Consider the following 16,946-nt stretch of genomic DNA (forward strand, 5'->3'; position numbering starts at 1 on the left):
GAATCCCTTCTGTTGGAGGAGGGCTGGGGGAGGGGGTCACCTAAAACTAAACTGGACAGATTTTTTAAATCCAATTTTAGACAAGAGCACTTTACAAATTGTTACATTGTCAGGACTAGCTGAAAAAGTCCAAACCAGACACACAGCCTTCTACACCCTCCCTGCCAGCAGCCTGAGGCTTGAAGGAAACCAAACTAGCCCAGCTGGAACTTTTATTCCCCCAGAGATGTTTAAATAAATAAATAACAAAAACACAGATAAACACAAAAACCAAGGATCCACATTTAAAACTGGTACCAATTCTAAAACAGAACTAGACAAGTACTGAAGCCTGAGTTAGGGACTAATGGGCCCCAGTTTATTCCTACAGGAACTCTGTGCTGCTCTCACTCAGCAAGCTGAATCCAGAGTCTGCTGAGTGAGCCTGCCACACTCACCCAGAACTTCCCTACCCCAGAAAACATAAAACAAACACACACACTAAAGTAAACAAGACAAACAAGTGGCCACAAAGGCGAAATCAAGTCTTAGTGAATGGGGCAACATCTCACCACCATTCACTAACCAGGGGACTCAACTTCCCTACTCATGTCCGGAGGATTTTTCTTTTAGATATCTGCAGATGTTGACTCAGGGGCCTTCCAAGGCAGAGGAGAATTCCCAGTCATCTTGGGGCAAGGGAAAAGAAAAATCCCTAGCGGCCGTCCCCTCAGACTGACAGGTTCTCCCCCATGCTCAGACCCCCCCAGCCAAGGCCCAAGGCTGAGATCTAACTGGAGCCACATGCAGGTGGTCAGTGGCAGCTTCATAATTGACAAACAAGCAAGTTACAAAAGCAGAACCAGCAGTTTTTTTTTTTTTTTCAAACGAACTAGGACAATGTCTCGGGGTGTCCTAGGAGTGGACTCACTTGTTGTCCCACCTCTATAGAGAATACAAAACACAAATTAAAAATGAGTAACACTAAACAGAGACAGACAGAACCACAGAGATAGACAGAACCAGACACTGCGTGGCAACCGAGTGAATACAGATGAGGAAGGAAATTACAGATGGGAGTGGCTGGCCGCGCCTTAACTCCCCAGAACAGAGAGACACTCAGATCTCTTCCTTCATCAAGACAACCCTGGAGTAGGACTCCAGGGTGTGACCAGGTTACTGGGCACGTCTGCTTTTCCCTCTGGCCCAAATACAGATTCAGACGACCCTGGAGCAGGGCTCCAGGGCGGGACTAGGGTACTGGGCACCTCTGCTTTTCCCTTTAGTCCAAATACAGATTTGGATCCCAGAACGCAAAACGAAAGTGACAAACACACAAGACAAGAGCTCTGTCTTACCTCCTGCCGGTCCTGGAATCTGGGGTTTGGGGGCTCCTGGTTCCTGGCCAATGCACCAAATGAAAGACTATAGTCCCCTAGGATACTTTCGTCAATGGGAGGAGGCCCCAGAAACTCAGACTCCAGGCCGGGAGATGCAATAAACAAGAGGAGTTTATTTGACGTTTGCACAAACGGACTCTCTGTCCCAGTCAGTCAGAGAGCCCCGAGCAGCGGTTACAAGATTAACGCATAACACAAAGCATCCTGTGATTGGTCCATTTAAAGGTCACCATATATGCCAACAATCACTTTGCCACGCGGGAAATTTTGTACACTCTTTGTAAAACAATTGGCTCATGGTTGGTTTAAGGGGGGTTTACATGGTTACAGGCCTATGATTGGTTGACATTTGGCTTAGCTTGGGGTCTTATCAGGTGGTAGTTATCTCAAGGTCCTGTCTGGGGAATTTCTAAATGGGAACTGAGGAACACGTACTCTCTGTTCTTTATGTATGACCACTGACCTTGTCCTGAGGCCGGATTTGTTCCCTGAAACTTCTTAACTCATTTCTGGGAAGGGTCAGTGCTAGCGTAAGCAAGTTTACAGAAGCAGAATCAGCATTTAGCAAGTTAGTAATGGTAATGGTCAATTTTTAATGTTTCAAGACCTTACCCCCATTGTATACACACTTAATCTAGAATTTTATTACTCAATTCAAAACTTCTTAGCCTTAAATTCTGTAATAGCAGTATTATCTCTTTATATCTAAATAATTTTTGAGAATCTTTATTTTTTAGTTTTTCATGTCTCCTTTCTATTCCTCCCCTCCTCTCATCGTATCCTTTTCTTCTCTCAATATCACCTTAAACTTAGATAATTTTTAAGATTCATTTCTTAAACTTAAATATTCGTTTTTCCCATTTTTCTTGTCTGTTTTATTCTCTCTCCTACTATTCTGTCCAATCCATTTCCCTCTTTGAGATTAGAACTTGGTTAAATTCACTCTCCTTTTACTTCTCCACATTCTTCTAATCCTATTTTTCCTCCCATTTGTCCCTAAATGTACTAATTTCTGGTTTGCCAAATTCGTCCTTGCTGTTGTTAGCCCATTAATCCATAGTTGTTTGATGTTGAATAGATTGTATCTGTTCAACTAGATTATACCTGTGTCCTTTTGCCTATGCCACTACAGGACTTTGGTTGATGCATGCCTTGAAAAATGTATTCTAGCAGAAAACTGGTGTCACTTCATATCAAATGGGCAGAACAAACCAAAAAAACACAAGAAAAATGCAAGTCCTGGTATCTCAACTCCCACTCATGATAACCAGGTGACAGAACAGATAATGTGTATTCCAGAGGAGAGTTCCCCAAAAGCTCTATAAATATTACTGGAAAACATGGTGAATGAACAGACATAAAACCTGCAAAGGACTCAGTGTGAACATGATAGGGAGAGAGAGGAAGCAAACCAAATATCAATACAGTAATCTCATGAGCATGAGGAAGCTACTCAAAGATAGATATAGAATTGCGTGAACATGTTAAGAACACTCAAAGAGAAATAAAGGAATTGTGTGAGCAGGCTGAGAACCGTGAAAGAAATACAGGAATTGTATGAACAGGCTGAAAACAGACAAAGATAATGTCAGGAATTGAGTGAGCAGGCTGAGAACAATCAAAGAGAACTACAGGAATTGCATGAACATGAGGAAGCTAATCAAAGAGTAATACAGGAATTGCAACGGAGGGACGAGAATAAACAAAGATCAATAGAAGCATTCATGGAATCCTTAAACAGACACCTGAAAGAATTCAGGGAGACCACAAAGGGAATGCTGAATGGAACCCAACAGAAGGAAAGGGACTATAAGGAAACCATAACCAAACAACTAAGTAATTTGAAAATAAGCACTGAAGACCAAGTTAAGGAAGTAAAGAAGCTCATAGGAGATCTAAAGCAAAGCTTCAACAAAGCATTTGAAGTCATCAAAGACAAACAATTAGAGGAAAATGAATAAAAAACAAAGAAGAAAGTCTTGACAGTAGGTTAGACCATGCAAAAGATAGAATCTTGTTGACTGAAGACAGCTTAGATATTATAGAGAAAGAATGTACAACTATCCAAGACAAATCCAGAAATAGTTTTAGATATATTCAATTGGATTTAGATATATGCAATTGGAAGACACCATCAGAAGGCTTTATCTGAGAATAATGGGTGTAGAGGAGCACCTAGAGACAGAAGAAAATGGTCTAGGAAATTTGTTTAACAGGATCCTAGCAGAGAAATTCCCAAACATGCAAAAAGAAAGGCCTATTCAGATACAAGAAACTTTTAGAACCCCAAATAGACCAGAAGAGAGCAGGATATCCCACCGTCATATTATAATATGCACAAGGTCAATTCAGACCAAGGAAAAGATCCTTAAAGCTGTCAAGGAGAAAAGATCAATCATCTATGAAGGGAAACAAATTAGAATAACTTCAGTTTTTCAGCAGAGAAAATTAAAGCAAGAAGAGACTGGAATGATGCATGCCATGACCTAAAGACAAAGTATGAACCAATAATAATGTAAACAGCTAAATTCTCCTTCATTACCAAAGGTGTAATGAAAACCTTCCATAGCAAAGAAAAACTGAAAAAATATATCTCCACCAAACCGGTCCTACAAAAGATACTTAAAGATGTCCTACACAGACAGAACCTACAAGATGACAATAAAGGCAAAGAAACGGCACCCAAACTGAGAATCCAAAAACCATAGGAAGAACCAAGTTGCTGCAGCCCCCAAGAAGCTGGATAAAATTGCAGAAACTACCAAACACTTCTCAGTCCTTTCTCTCAATATTAACGGACTTAACTCTCCAATTATGCGACATAGACTGCCTAGTTGGATTAAAAAGCAACATCATTCTATCTGCTGCCTTCAGGAGTCACATTTTGCCCCCCAAAACAAACACATTTTCAATGTTAAAGGCTGGAACAAAATCTACCAAGCAAACGGTCTCCATAAGCAGGCGGAAGTTGCAATCCTAATATCAGATAAAATAGACTTCAAATTAAAATTCGTGAGAAGAGATAAAGAAGGTCACTACATACGAATTAAGGGATATTTCTTTCAGGAAGATATTACAAAAATAAATACTATTCGCCAAACAAAGCATCACCGAAATTTATCCAACAAACACTACTTTCCCCAAAATCTCAAATTGATCCAAAGACAAGTGGTGCCTGGCGGGGGAGGGGAGGCGGGGAGGATTGGATGGGGGGTGAGGGGTAAGCTGGGAAGGGATGTGAAGGGTAAACGAAGAGGCTGCAATGCTTGATAAGAAATGTATGCATTATCCTGTCCATGTAATTGAACCCCTCTGTACAGTGTGTTCACAAAAAATAATAATAATAAAAATTAAAAAGAAGAATTGTTGATGACTTTAACAGACCACTTTCCACACTACATAGATTAACTAGACAAAAACTCAACAGAGAAACTGCAGATCTAAAGAACTGCCTAGATCAACTAGATTTAACAGACAACTACTGAATATTTCACCCAACAGCCTCAGAATTCACTTTTTTCTCACAACTACATGGAACATTTTCCTAAATAGACTACTTTTTTATTGTGAAAATACTGTACAGACGGGTTACAATTACATGGGCAAGACAATGAGTCCATTTCTCATAAAGCACTGTAGCCTCCTCCTTTGTTTCCCCTTCCCATCTCATCCTCTCCCCGTCCTACCACCCAACCCTCCTCCCCCCACCCACCAAATTTGTAAACTTCGTTTTTGACATAATGACTTGTACGTCTCATTGCAATGGGTCCACCTGTATGCCTATTTGAACGATTTGTTTTTTCCCTTCCCTTCCACAAATGATAACAACATCAAATACAGTGAAAGCAAGGGTTATACAGTGGGGGAGGCACATATAAAGCAACAAAGAAATAATCTTATAAATGTGTTAGAAACAATTGCATGGAAGAAAAAAAACACATTTGAATAAATATCTTAGGGTTCATGTCCCTAATAACTTATCTGACCTTTTCTGCTTGACTCAGACATATACTAGTTATTACAAATAGGGGAAACCATGAGATCTATGTTTCTATGGAACTGGACTTTACTTAATACATTTTTTCCCAAGTCTTTCCATTTCCAAACAAATGGGACAATGTCATTCTTTCTGATGGAGGCGTAGAATTCCATTGTGTATATATACCACATTTTCTTGATCCCTTCATCTGCTGAGGGGCATCTGGGTTGGTTCCATATCTTAGCTATGATAAATAAGGCTGCAATAAACATAGTTGTGCTGGTAGTTTTAGTATGGCCTTGTTTGTGAGCCATTGGGTAAATGAACAAAACTGGGATTGCTGGGTCATAGGGTAGATTTATGTGGAGTCGTTTGAGGAAATTCCATACTGCTTCTGTTGTTATTAGAGTTCTTGATTATAGCCATTCTAACTGGGGTGAGGTGGTATCTCAGTGCTGTTTTGATTTGCATTTCTTTTATTGCTAAAGAGATTGAGCATTTCTTCATGTGTCTATTGGCCATCCTTCTTTCCTCTTCAGAGAAGTTTCTCTTCAAGTCTTTAGCTCACTTATTTATTGGGCAGTTTTTTCTTTGAAGGTTTGTTGCTGGGGAGTTTATTTTTTTGCGTTGCAGGTATATTTCAGATAAGAGACCCTTTTCCGTTGTATGGCTAGTGAAGACCTTCTCCCAATCCATGGGCTTTCTATTGATCTTGCTAGCTATGTCCTTTGCCATGCAGAAACTATGCAATTTCATGGAATCCCATTTGTCCAAACCTTCTTAGATTTGTTGTGTGTTTGGGTCTCTATTAAGAAAATGTCGGCCTGCGTGTTTGGATCTATGTCGGATTTGAGGGAAAGTAGTGTTTCTTGGAGAAATTTGGGTGCTCCGTTGTTTGGCAAATAGATATTTAGAATTGTAATATCCTCCTGAAGGAGAGATCCCTTGATTAGTATGTAGCGACCTTCTTTATCTTTTCTCACTAATTTTAATTTGAAGTCTATTTTATCTGATATTAGGATTGCAACCCCCGCCTGGTTATGGGAGCCATTTGCTTGGCAGATTTTGTTTCAACCTTTCACATTGAAAATGTGGTTTTTTTACGAACAAGATAAAACTTCTGAAAGGAGCAGATAGAAGGATGTTGCTTTTTACTTCCAGTAGACAGTCTATGTTATTTAATTGGAGAGTTAAGTCCGTTAATATTGAGATTTAGGACTGATGTATTTGGGAGCTGCTGCCATTTTATCCACATTCTTGGTGGCTGTGGCAACTTGGTTCTTCCTATGGTTTCTGGATTCTGTTTGGGTGCGGTTGCTTGGCCTTTATTGTGATCTAGTTGGTTTTCTATGTGTAGGACATTCTTAAGACTTTTTAGTAGATCTGGTTTGGTGGAGAAGTATTGTTTCAATTTTTCTTTGCTATGGAAGGTTTTTATTTGACCTTTGGTTATGAAGGATAGTTTATCTGGTTACAGTATTCTTGTTTGATAATTGTCTTTAGGGTATGGCATAGATCATTCCAGGCTATTCTAGCATTAAATATCTCTGCTGAGAAATCTCAGGTTATTCTAATTGGTTTCCCTTTATAGGTGATTGATCTTTTCTCCTTGACAGCTTTAAGGAACTTTTCCTCAGTCTGAATTGACCCTGTGTATTATAATGTGACAGTGGCATGTCCTATCCTGGTCTGGTCTATTTGGTGTTCTAAAAGTCTCTGGTATCTGAATAGACCTATCGTTTTGGGTATTTGGGAAGTTCTCTGCTAGGATTCTGTTAAACAAATTTCCTAGACCATTAACTTCTGTCTCTAGGTGCTCCTCTACACCCATTAGCCTCAGATTAGGCCTTCTGATGTTGTCTTCCAAATGTTGAATAGCTCTATCATATTTCTTGGATTTGTCTTGGATGGTTGTATGTTCTTTCTCTAGAATATCTAGGCTGTCTTCAATCCCTGAAATTCGATCTTTAGCATGGTCTAACCTACTATCAAATCTTTCAACATTGTTTTTTATTTCTTTTCCCTCTTGTTGCTCGGCTTTGATGGCTTCAGAATCTTTGTTGGAATTTTGTTTTAGATCTTGTATGGACTTCTTTACTTCCTTAATTTGGTGTTCAGTATTTATTCTCAAATCACTTAGTTGATTGGTTATGGTTTCCTTGGATACACATTCCTTCTGTTGGGTTCTGTTCAGCATTCCCTTTTGTGGTCTCCCTGACTTGCTTGAGCTCTCTGTTCATGGATTCCTTGAATGCCTTTAGGGATCTTTCTGTATTCTCATCACACTCTCTCAATTCCTCTATTAGTCTTTGATTACCTTCTTCACATTCACGCAGTTCCTGTAGTTCTCTTTGAGTGTTTTCAGCCTGCTCACGCCATTCATGACTTTCTCTTTGACTGATCCCAGCCTGTTCACACAATTCCTTTATTTCTCTTTAAGTGTGCTCAAGCTACTCTCGCAATTCCTGTATCAATCTTTGAGTAGCTTCCTCACACTTATGATATTCTTTATTTTGCCTCCTCTCTCTCCCTATCATGATCATACAGAGTCCTTTGCAGGCTTTCAATCTTTACATTTACCATGTTTACAAGTAGTATTTGTTGAGGTTTTTGGGAACTCTCCTATGGATTATTTGTCATCTTATTTGTCCCCTGATTATTATGAGTGGGAGTTGAGATACCTGGCCTTGCCATTTTTCTTGTGTTTTTCCGGATTGCTCTGCCCATTTGGGATGAAAATAAACCAGTTTTGTGCTAGCACACTATTTTAAGGCAAGCATCAACCAAAGTGTGTAGTTGCACAGTCAAAAGTCTGCAGATACAACATAGTTCAATAGATATATCTATTCAATATCAAACAACAAAGTATTAATGGACTACGAACCGCAAAGAAGAATTTGGCAAACAGAAATTATTAGGTTTAGGGAGACATGTGGGTAAAAATAGGCATAGAGGGATGTGGAAATGCAGTGGGAGAGTTAACTTAAATAAATACTAAACTGAAAGTGGGAAATAGCTTGGATAGAATGATAGTAGCGAGAGAAAAAAGAAGAAAGAGAAAGAAAAAAAGACAAGAAAAAATAGAAAAACAAACATTAAAAATTAAGAAGTATAACACTTAAAAATTATGCAATTTGAAAACATAATATTCGGAAAAGAACGTGGATAGAATAAGAGAACGGGAGGGATAGAAAGGAGATGTGGAAAACTTAAAAACAAAAATGCTTAAAATATTATATAGGTATTAAGAGGTAGTACTGCTATTAAGGAAGTTAAGTCTAAGTAGTTTTAAATTAAGTAATAAATTTCTGGATTAACTGTGTACACAATGGGGCTAAAGTCAAATAATCAACTACGGGTATATGTGAGGATGAGAACAGCAATTAAGTCACACAAAGAATGAAAGAGAAGAAAACGTGAAAAGAGGGAGAAGGAAAGAAAAAAAAAGGATTAAATGGTCGCTAGAGCTAAACAGAGCAAATTTATTTTAAAAGAAAAACAGAAAAAAATACACACATATATTCCCCAAAATAAAAATTATAAGCGGAAGAAAAAAAAGTTAATAGAAAAAAAATTTTAGTTAAAAATTAAAAATTAAAAAAAGTTTAGAAAAAAATTATAAAAGGTAAAAGAAAAGAGATCTTTGATTCTTTTTGGGGGGGGATGGGACGATCCTGTATCTCCCTTGTGTCCATAACCAGTAGCTTGTTGGAGTATCTGGTCTGCTTGTGGTGTTTTATTTTCCTGTGTCTTGGATGGTTTCTTAAGTAAATTTGTTTGAGCACGCAGAAAAATGCTCTGCTTTACCAAGGATTTTGTGATCTTCCTCCCAGGCTAGTTCAATGGGACAGAGATCTACTTTGAGTTTCACAAAAGAGGGAGATGGCTGTTTCCTCTAGTTTGGAGATGCTGTGATGAGGCTAGGTTCTGGGTAGAATTGAGGCCTTTCAGCAAACAGTAGCTTTCCCCTGAGGAGTTAGCTTCTGAGAAACTCACAGAGCCCAGCCTGCAGCCATTCTCAGGATTTATGTTTACTGAATTTTAATTGATTGTCAGGGCTACTGTAGGGAGGGGCAGCCTCTGGCTCTGTTTACCCAGTGAAGAAAGACACTCCTTGGTCTGGGGGCCCAAACTGGATGACTTTTCCCAAGGAGGAGCTGAGCCTGGCAGGTCAGGTTAGGTTCCTGTGACCTGCTAAATGACTCTTGTTTTCTTCCAAGGCCTGAGTTGGAGCTAGCTGCACAGCCAGGCTTTGTCAGTATCAAAGATGGAGATCTCCGGTAATCAGAGGGGAGGGTTGGCCTTCCCTCCTCTGCTCCCTGAGAAGGAGTGAGGATGTCAGGCTTCTACTCAAGCCAGAGTCTTGGTTCCTGGGTCATCTCTGGTCTGTGAACTTCAGGATGAAGATGTGTGCTCCTTGTCAGTTCTTGCTGGTGTTGAGTAGAAACTGCTCGCTTGCCACGTCTGGCGCCTAAGTCCCGGACTCTCTGTGTTGCAAGTATGGCGGTTATGGCTGCCACTGCTGCCGCCGCATCCGTGGCAACTACCAAGTGCTCTTATCTGTCTTTTTGCCTGGATTTTCCCTCTCTGGGGTAACTCTCTGTCCTGTGACGGCACACTTGGTGTAATTCTCTGGCTTAGGACTATTCATTAGAACACTAAAATTGCTTTCTATGCGAGAGCTTGTTTAGCCTCCAGCTTCTTCTCTGCGATCTTCCCAGAACTCATCAGAAAATAACATTTAAAGGCAAGCCCATGCAGGAAATTACATGGGACATTTTTTTCTGTGTGTGCCAGTCATGGGGGTTGAATTTGTTCTACTTTACTCAAGGCTGGTGTTCTATTACTCTCAGCTAATTGGTGGGATCACTATCAGCTAATTGGAGGTAAAGAGTCTCATGAAATTTCCTGTGCAGGCTGATTTCAAACTGATAATCAGATTTCAGCTTCTTGAGACATTCTGTGCTTTACATGAGACTCTTATCTCCAATGAACCACCAAAAAGAAAAAAAAAACAACACCTGGGGTTGAGCTGTGGTTCCAATGACAGAAATGAGACAATGATTTCTGGACAGCACCCACACCTTGAGATCTAGCTCCAGGACCAGCACACACAAGAATAAACTAAATAAATGAAAAGAAAGGTAGAAGAAGAAAATGGAGAGCCGATTTCAGAGTTTAAAATGAGCAAAACTGAGTGAGCTTACACTTGTTACTGTACTTACTCAAGGGTCTCTCATCTGAGGATCAGTGTTTAAGGCCAGCCAAGGCAGGAGTGTCCATGTACTCAACTCTAATTAGCCAACTACAGTTTTTTTTAAAAGCTCCAAATGTGCTGTGGCTAGTATTAAAAATATACTAGGACTGGGCTGGGAAGGTGACTCAGTGGGAGAGTGCTTGCTTTGCATGCAAGAGGCCCTGGGTTCAATTCCTCACCAACACATAAGCAGGAAAAGCCAGAAGTGGCGCAGTAACACAAGTGGTACGGCTCTAGCCTCAAGCTGAAGAGCTGAGGGACAGCACCCAGGCCCAGAGTTCAGGCTCCATGACAGGCAAAAAAAAAAAAAAAAAAAAAAGGAACTGGGACAATACCTAGGCTCTGATTTATAGTTCCTAGCCCAGCATACATATGGAAATAAAAAGTAGAAATTAAAAAATATATAAGAAAATCCAATTAAATTTTAAAAATGAGTCATAGTGTAAAGGCAAACCCAGTCAAGAAATTCCAGGAATCCGTGTGACCTATGTTTCTTTAGGCCTGCCTTACTTCACTGAATATAATTTTTTTTCAAGTCTTTCCATTTCCTAACAAACGGGACAATGTCATTCTTTCTGATGGAGGCATAGAATTCCATTATTTAATGAGTCAAGCAGAAAAGTTCAGATAAGGGGATGTTAGGGAAATGAACCCTAAGATATGTATTCAAATGTATTTTTTTCTTTCATGTGATTGTTTCTAACACATTTATAAGATTATTTCTTTGTTGCTTTATATGTCCCGCCCCCACAGTATAACCCCTGCTTTCACTGTATTTGATGTCAGTATAATTTGTGGAGGGGAAGGGGAAAAACAAATCGTTTAAACAGGGAAACAGTTGGACCCATTGCAACCATGAAATGTAAAAGTCGTTATGTCGAAAATGAACTTCACAACTTTGGTAAATGAGGGGGGGAGGGGAAGCGGATTGAGTGGGGTGGCAGGGGAATGATGGGAAGGTATGGGAAGGGGAAACAAAGGAAAAGGCTACAATTCTTGATAAGAAATGTACTCATTATCTTGCCCATGTAATTGTAACCCCTCTGTACAGTATTTTCACAATAAAAAAAGGAAAAAAAAAGAAATTCCAGGAGACTGTTTTGTGTGTGGTAGCCACACTGGAGATAGGATTTTGTTTATTGAATGGAAATAAGAGTTTCATGGACTTTCTTGCTCAGGCTGCTTTCAAACTATGATGGGCAGATTTCAGCCTTGTGTATCAGGCCAGCCCTTGCATGAGTTCAAGCTCCAAGACCAACAAACACAAAAATAATAAAATAAATGAAAAGAATTGTAGAAGAAGAGAAGAAAGAGGTAATACCAGAGGTTTCAATGAACCAATCATTGGTGGCTCATATCTGTGATTCTAGCTACTCAGGCTGAAATTTGAGGATACTGTTTAAAGCTCAGCTCAGTTATGCGTTCATAAGATGCCTCTCTTTCTGTATCTCTCTGTCTCTCTCTATATATATTTCTGTCTGTCTGTCTCTCTCTCTCTGTGCCATTCCTGCTGTTTGATCTTGCACTATTTTCTTCAATGACCTACTTACTTTCAGATTTTTAGTGGTTAATTGGAGAAAAGAGTGTTAAGGACTTTCCTCAATTTTCAGCTTCCCAAATCTGGCCTACCTCTACATGAGTCTATTGTCTCCAATTAACTTCCCCCCCAAAAGTCAAATGCTATGGTTAGTCCCATATGTGCATTGAGACAGCAAAAATGAAGAAAATAAGAAAAGAAGGTGGAAGCAAGCACATATTAAAGTTTTAAAATGAACCAAATGTTGCTGGTCATGTGTGTTGTTTAATCCTTACCATACAATAGGCTGACGTCTGAGGATTGCAGTGTCAAATCAACCTGGGCAGGAATGTGCTTAAGACTCATCTTCAGCTACACAGCTGTGAGCTGTGAGCTGTGGCTGAAGTGATAATAACACTAACCTTGAGTATAAAAGGTAAGAAATAGGCCCCAGAGTCAGAGGTCAAGCCACAGGACCAATAAAATTTTCAAAGAGAAGAGGAAGAGAGGCTGAAATCTGAGGATCATGGTTCAAAGCTAGCCCATGCAAGAAAGTCCATGAGGCTTTCTCTGTGTGTGCATCAATGTGCTGTTCTATGCCTTGAGCTTGTGCTGTTTTGTTCAAGGATAGAGCTCCACCACTCCCAGCTTTTCATTGATTAATTGGAGCTAAGAGTCTCATGGACTTTCCTGCCTTGGTTGGCTTTGAACCATGATCCTCAGATTTCAGAAAACTGATTCATGCAGGGCTTTGCATAAGACTCTTATCTTCTATTAGTGAATTAAAAAAAAAACTGGAGTTGAGCTGTGACTCAAGTTGCAAACTGGGCAATCACTTTCTAGGACAGCACTCAGGGCCTTATTTGAAGCACCAAGGCAAAACAAGTATAGCCACAATTTATATTTTGGCTCATGTGGTAAGCCACTAGTCTTGAAGAAAAAGCTCTGGTATTGTATCCAGGACCTTACTTGCAGCCCCAGGACTAGAGCATAAACAAAAATAACAACAAGGAAAATTGCAAAAAGAAAAATTGGAAAAAATAACATATTAACCTTTGTAAATGAACAATCGGTTTGTGGTTCATTTGTATAATTGGAGCACTTCAGGGAGCTGAAATCTGAGGATCATGGTTTGAAGCCAGACCACCCAGAAAAGTACATTAAAATCTTACGTTCAATAAGCCAGCAAAAACCTAGAAGTGGAGCTATGGTTCAGTTGTAAAACATAATCCTTGCGTCAAAAAGCTAATAAACATAAGGGCGCTGAGACTCTAGCCTGTAATCCTAGATATTCAGGAGATTGAGATATGAAAATCATGGTTCAAAAACAACCTGGGAAGGAAAGTTAATGAGGTCTTATCTCCAATTAATCACCAGAAAACCTGAAGTGCCGCTGTGGCTGAAATGGTAGAGCATTCCCCTTAAGTTGAAGAGCTCAAAGACAGCAACCAGGCAGAGGGGTCAACTCCACCCTCCTTAAAAATAGTTAAGAAACAGCAATAAGGCCCAGAGATCAGGTCTACTGACCGCAATTAAAAAGCATTGAGGTTGAAGGCAATAAACAGCTGAGTAAAAATATTAAAATGTCAGAATCTGGTTGCTCATGCCTGTAGATAGATTCTAGCTACCTAGGCTGCATTTCAAAGCCAGCACTAACAAGAAAGTCCATGAGACTTGTGTATGTAATTTCCAGTACTAGGTGTTGAACTTGCCCTGTTTTCCTCAAGTCTAGAGTACTACAATCCCCAGCTTTTTGGTGATTAATTAGAGATAAGAATCTCAGACTTCATCTGGGAAGTTGGCTCAATGGTAGTGTGCTAGCCTTGCATGCATGAGGAACTGGGTTTGATTCTTCAGAACCACATAAGCAGGAAAAGCCGAAAACGTTGCTGCAGCTCAATTGATGGAGCATTAACTTTAAGCTGGAATGCTGATGGACAGCCCCAAAGCCTAGTTTTCAGGCCCACAACCAATGGCAAAATAACAATTTAAAAAAACCCTCAGACTTTGCTGTTCAAACTGGCTTCAAACCAAGATCCTCAGATTTCAGCCTCCTTAGTAGTATTGGGGTTCGCATGAAACTCTTCAAAAAGAAAGCAGCTGGATGTTGACCTGTGGCTCAATTGGCAGAACTGAGCAAAATCTCTGAGACAGTGGCCAGTCTCTAGATGGAGAAAAAAAAAACAAAAAAATTCAAAAATAAATAATAAATTGTAATACAGAAAAAAATCATGTTTAAAATGATACAAAGGAAAACTGTTTTTTTGTAAGTTCTGCAAACAAGAACATACCACAAAGTTTCAAAATGACATACTGAGAGTAAGGGGAAAAGGAAAATATTTTAAATTCATGTAAATATTAAATCCAAACTGTCATGACCAAAATCTAATATGATCAGAAACGTATCTCTCATTTGTAATTGCTTCTGAACAATTGTCCCTGCAGTTTCAGCACTAGCATGGGGATTTAGGTAGGACCTCTCTATGCAGCCTTGATTGAATAGGGATCTTCCTGCTTTAGCCTGTTAAGTTAGAAATACAGGCTTAGCTCTTTTTTTAATACACAAATTACATTTTAAAACTCAACATCAATATTCAAATAATGGATTATGGGTAAAAGCATGAAAAAACATCCACAAGAGAACCACTGAGCAATACTATCATAACAGTAGAAGAGCACTTAATGTAGGTAACAGAAGGAAGATTTAGCATTTTTTTTGGAAGTGCAAGAGTTTGAACACAGGGCCTCGTGTTTGCTAGGTATAAAATTCAGTGACATTAATTATATGCACACTACTTTTTAACCATTACCTCTGCTTGTGAACTTTCCTTTCAATACTGATGGAATCCACACAATGACCTGCACCAGAAACTTTTGTTCTGTTTTGTTTTTGGTCGGTCATGGGGCTTGACCTCTGAGTTGGGCACTGTCTCTGTGCTCTTCAGCTCAAGGCGAGTTCTCTACCGCTGTAGCTACAGTACCACTTCCGGTTTTCTAGTGTTTTATTGGAGATAATAGTCTCACAGAATTTCCTGCCCGGGCTGGCTTTCAACTGAGATCCTCAGATCTCAGCCTCCTGAGTAGTTAGGATTACAGGTATGAGCCACGGGCGCCCAGCCCCAGAAAATTTTAATCTTCCCTATTTCCCTTAAGAAATTGTTTAGTCAATATATTTCACATAAATTGATTATTTTGTGTCTATCCATGACAGACATATATTAATTGCAGCCTTTTGTGGATGAGTCATAATTTATGCACACATCATTTTATAAACTTATTCATCTGGGCCCACATTTAGCAGCTTGTTCTGAGAAGAATGGTAGCTATTTTGCTAGCCACCTCTATCCTCTGCCATTTTCTACTCAAATTAGTCTTTGGTATCAGTTTGAGTCCACTCAGAGAGTGGAGCCATACCGGGCTGGCTTTGAATCATGTTCCTCAGATCTCGGTCTCCTAAATATATAGGATTACAGGCTTGAGACACGTGAACCAGGCCATCATTTCTTCCAAGAAAATTTCAGGGAGATGGAATAGCACAGCACCACATACATTTATTAGCAACTGCCCTTGGTGAGCCAGATGCTCAGACCAAATCCACTGACCTTGATATTGTCTTTGGTGTCCAAAAGAATATTGTTGGACTTAAGGTCTTCGTGTATGATTTTGTTTTGTTGTAAGTAGTGAACAGCACTTACAACATGTGTGACAAGCTTCCTGGTTTCATCCTCATATAGGCGGCAGAATTTTCAGATCCTCCCCAGGAACTATCCCCTAGTGGCCAGTTCCATGATGAGATACACATTCTCTTCGTTCTCCATTACCTGGTACAACCTGATGATGTGTTTGTGCCATACCTTCTTAAAAATGTCCACCTCATTCTTTATCCAATGATGAGGACTCTCACTTCAAGAGTATTTTAAATGCCACGTCCTTGTCTGTGAGGTGAGAATGGGCCAGCTTCACTTTTCCATAGGTACCTCTGTCAAAGAGCTCTTTCTTCTGGTATTGTTTGATTATCTCCTCCTTCAAGGAGCTTGAGAGTGATTCTTTCTGTACTTCCATCCTTCTGCTACAATGGCAGGTAGCAAGTCAACTTAAATAAATTAAATAAAGTAAAGGAAAACCCAGAAAGAGTAAAAAGAAATAACTAAATCCAAATAACAGCCCATCCCCACTAACAAAAAAATCATTTAACTTTGATTCAGTCCAGCGGGTCATCAAGCAAGAGCTCCAAGCTCTGTTAACTGATATAGGTTGGAGCACAGTGGCTTCCTATATATCTTTCATGACCTTACACAATGGAGGTATCACAACCAGGCATAGTGGTGTCATAGAAGAAATGGACCAATCAGAGTCTGGTCCAGTGAGGTCAGAGAAATAGTGGACCAATCACAACCTGCCAGCATTGACACTCTAGCTCTTAGACCTCAAAGACTGTTGCTTAGGAATTCATGTGGCTTCATATTGCTCTGGTCATTCTCATGGCATTTCTGTCTGAAACCACTAGGACAGTGGTTAAAATCCTCTGATTTTCTAGAGGACTACTGAATCTTATAAATTGCTTCTCTGGAGACACTAGCTAATAGCCTCCATTCTTGATGGCCACCTTATCCAATGTTTTTTTCAGCAATAGGACTGTACAAAGGACTCCGTCCTTCTCAAGGACAGCTGTGTGCTACAAGTTCCTCACGAGGGGACAAGTTCAAGGGTGGCTTTGAGCCACCACCCTCACAATTCACCTTCCTGAGTTAGGATTATAGGCCTGACCATCGGTAGGTTCTTAGCTCATCTCTTACATTTGGAGGAAGTATATTT

The sequence above is a fragment of the Dipodomys merriami genome, unplaced genomic scaffold (genome assembly GCF_024711535.1).
Source record: "Dipodomys merriami isolate MVZ:Mamm:240054 unplaced genomic scaffold, mDipMer1.0.p SCAF_473, whole genome shotgun sequence".
NCBI lineage: Eukaryota > Metazoa > Chordata > Mammalia > Rodentia > Heteromyidae > Dipodomys > Dipodomys merriami.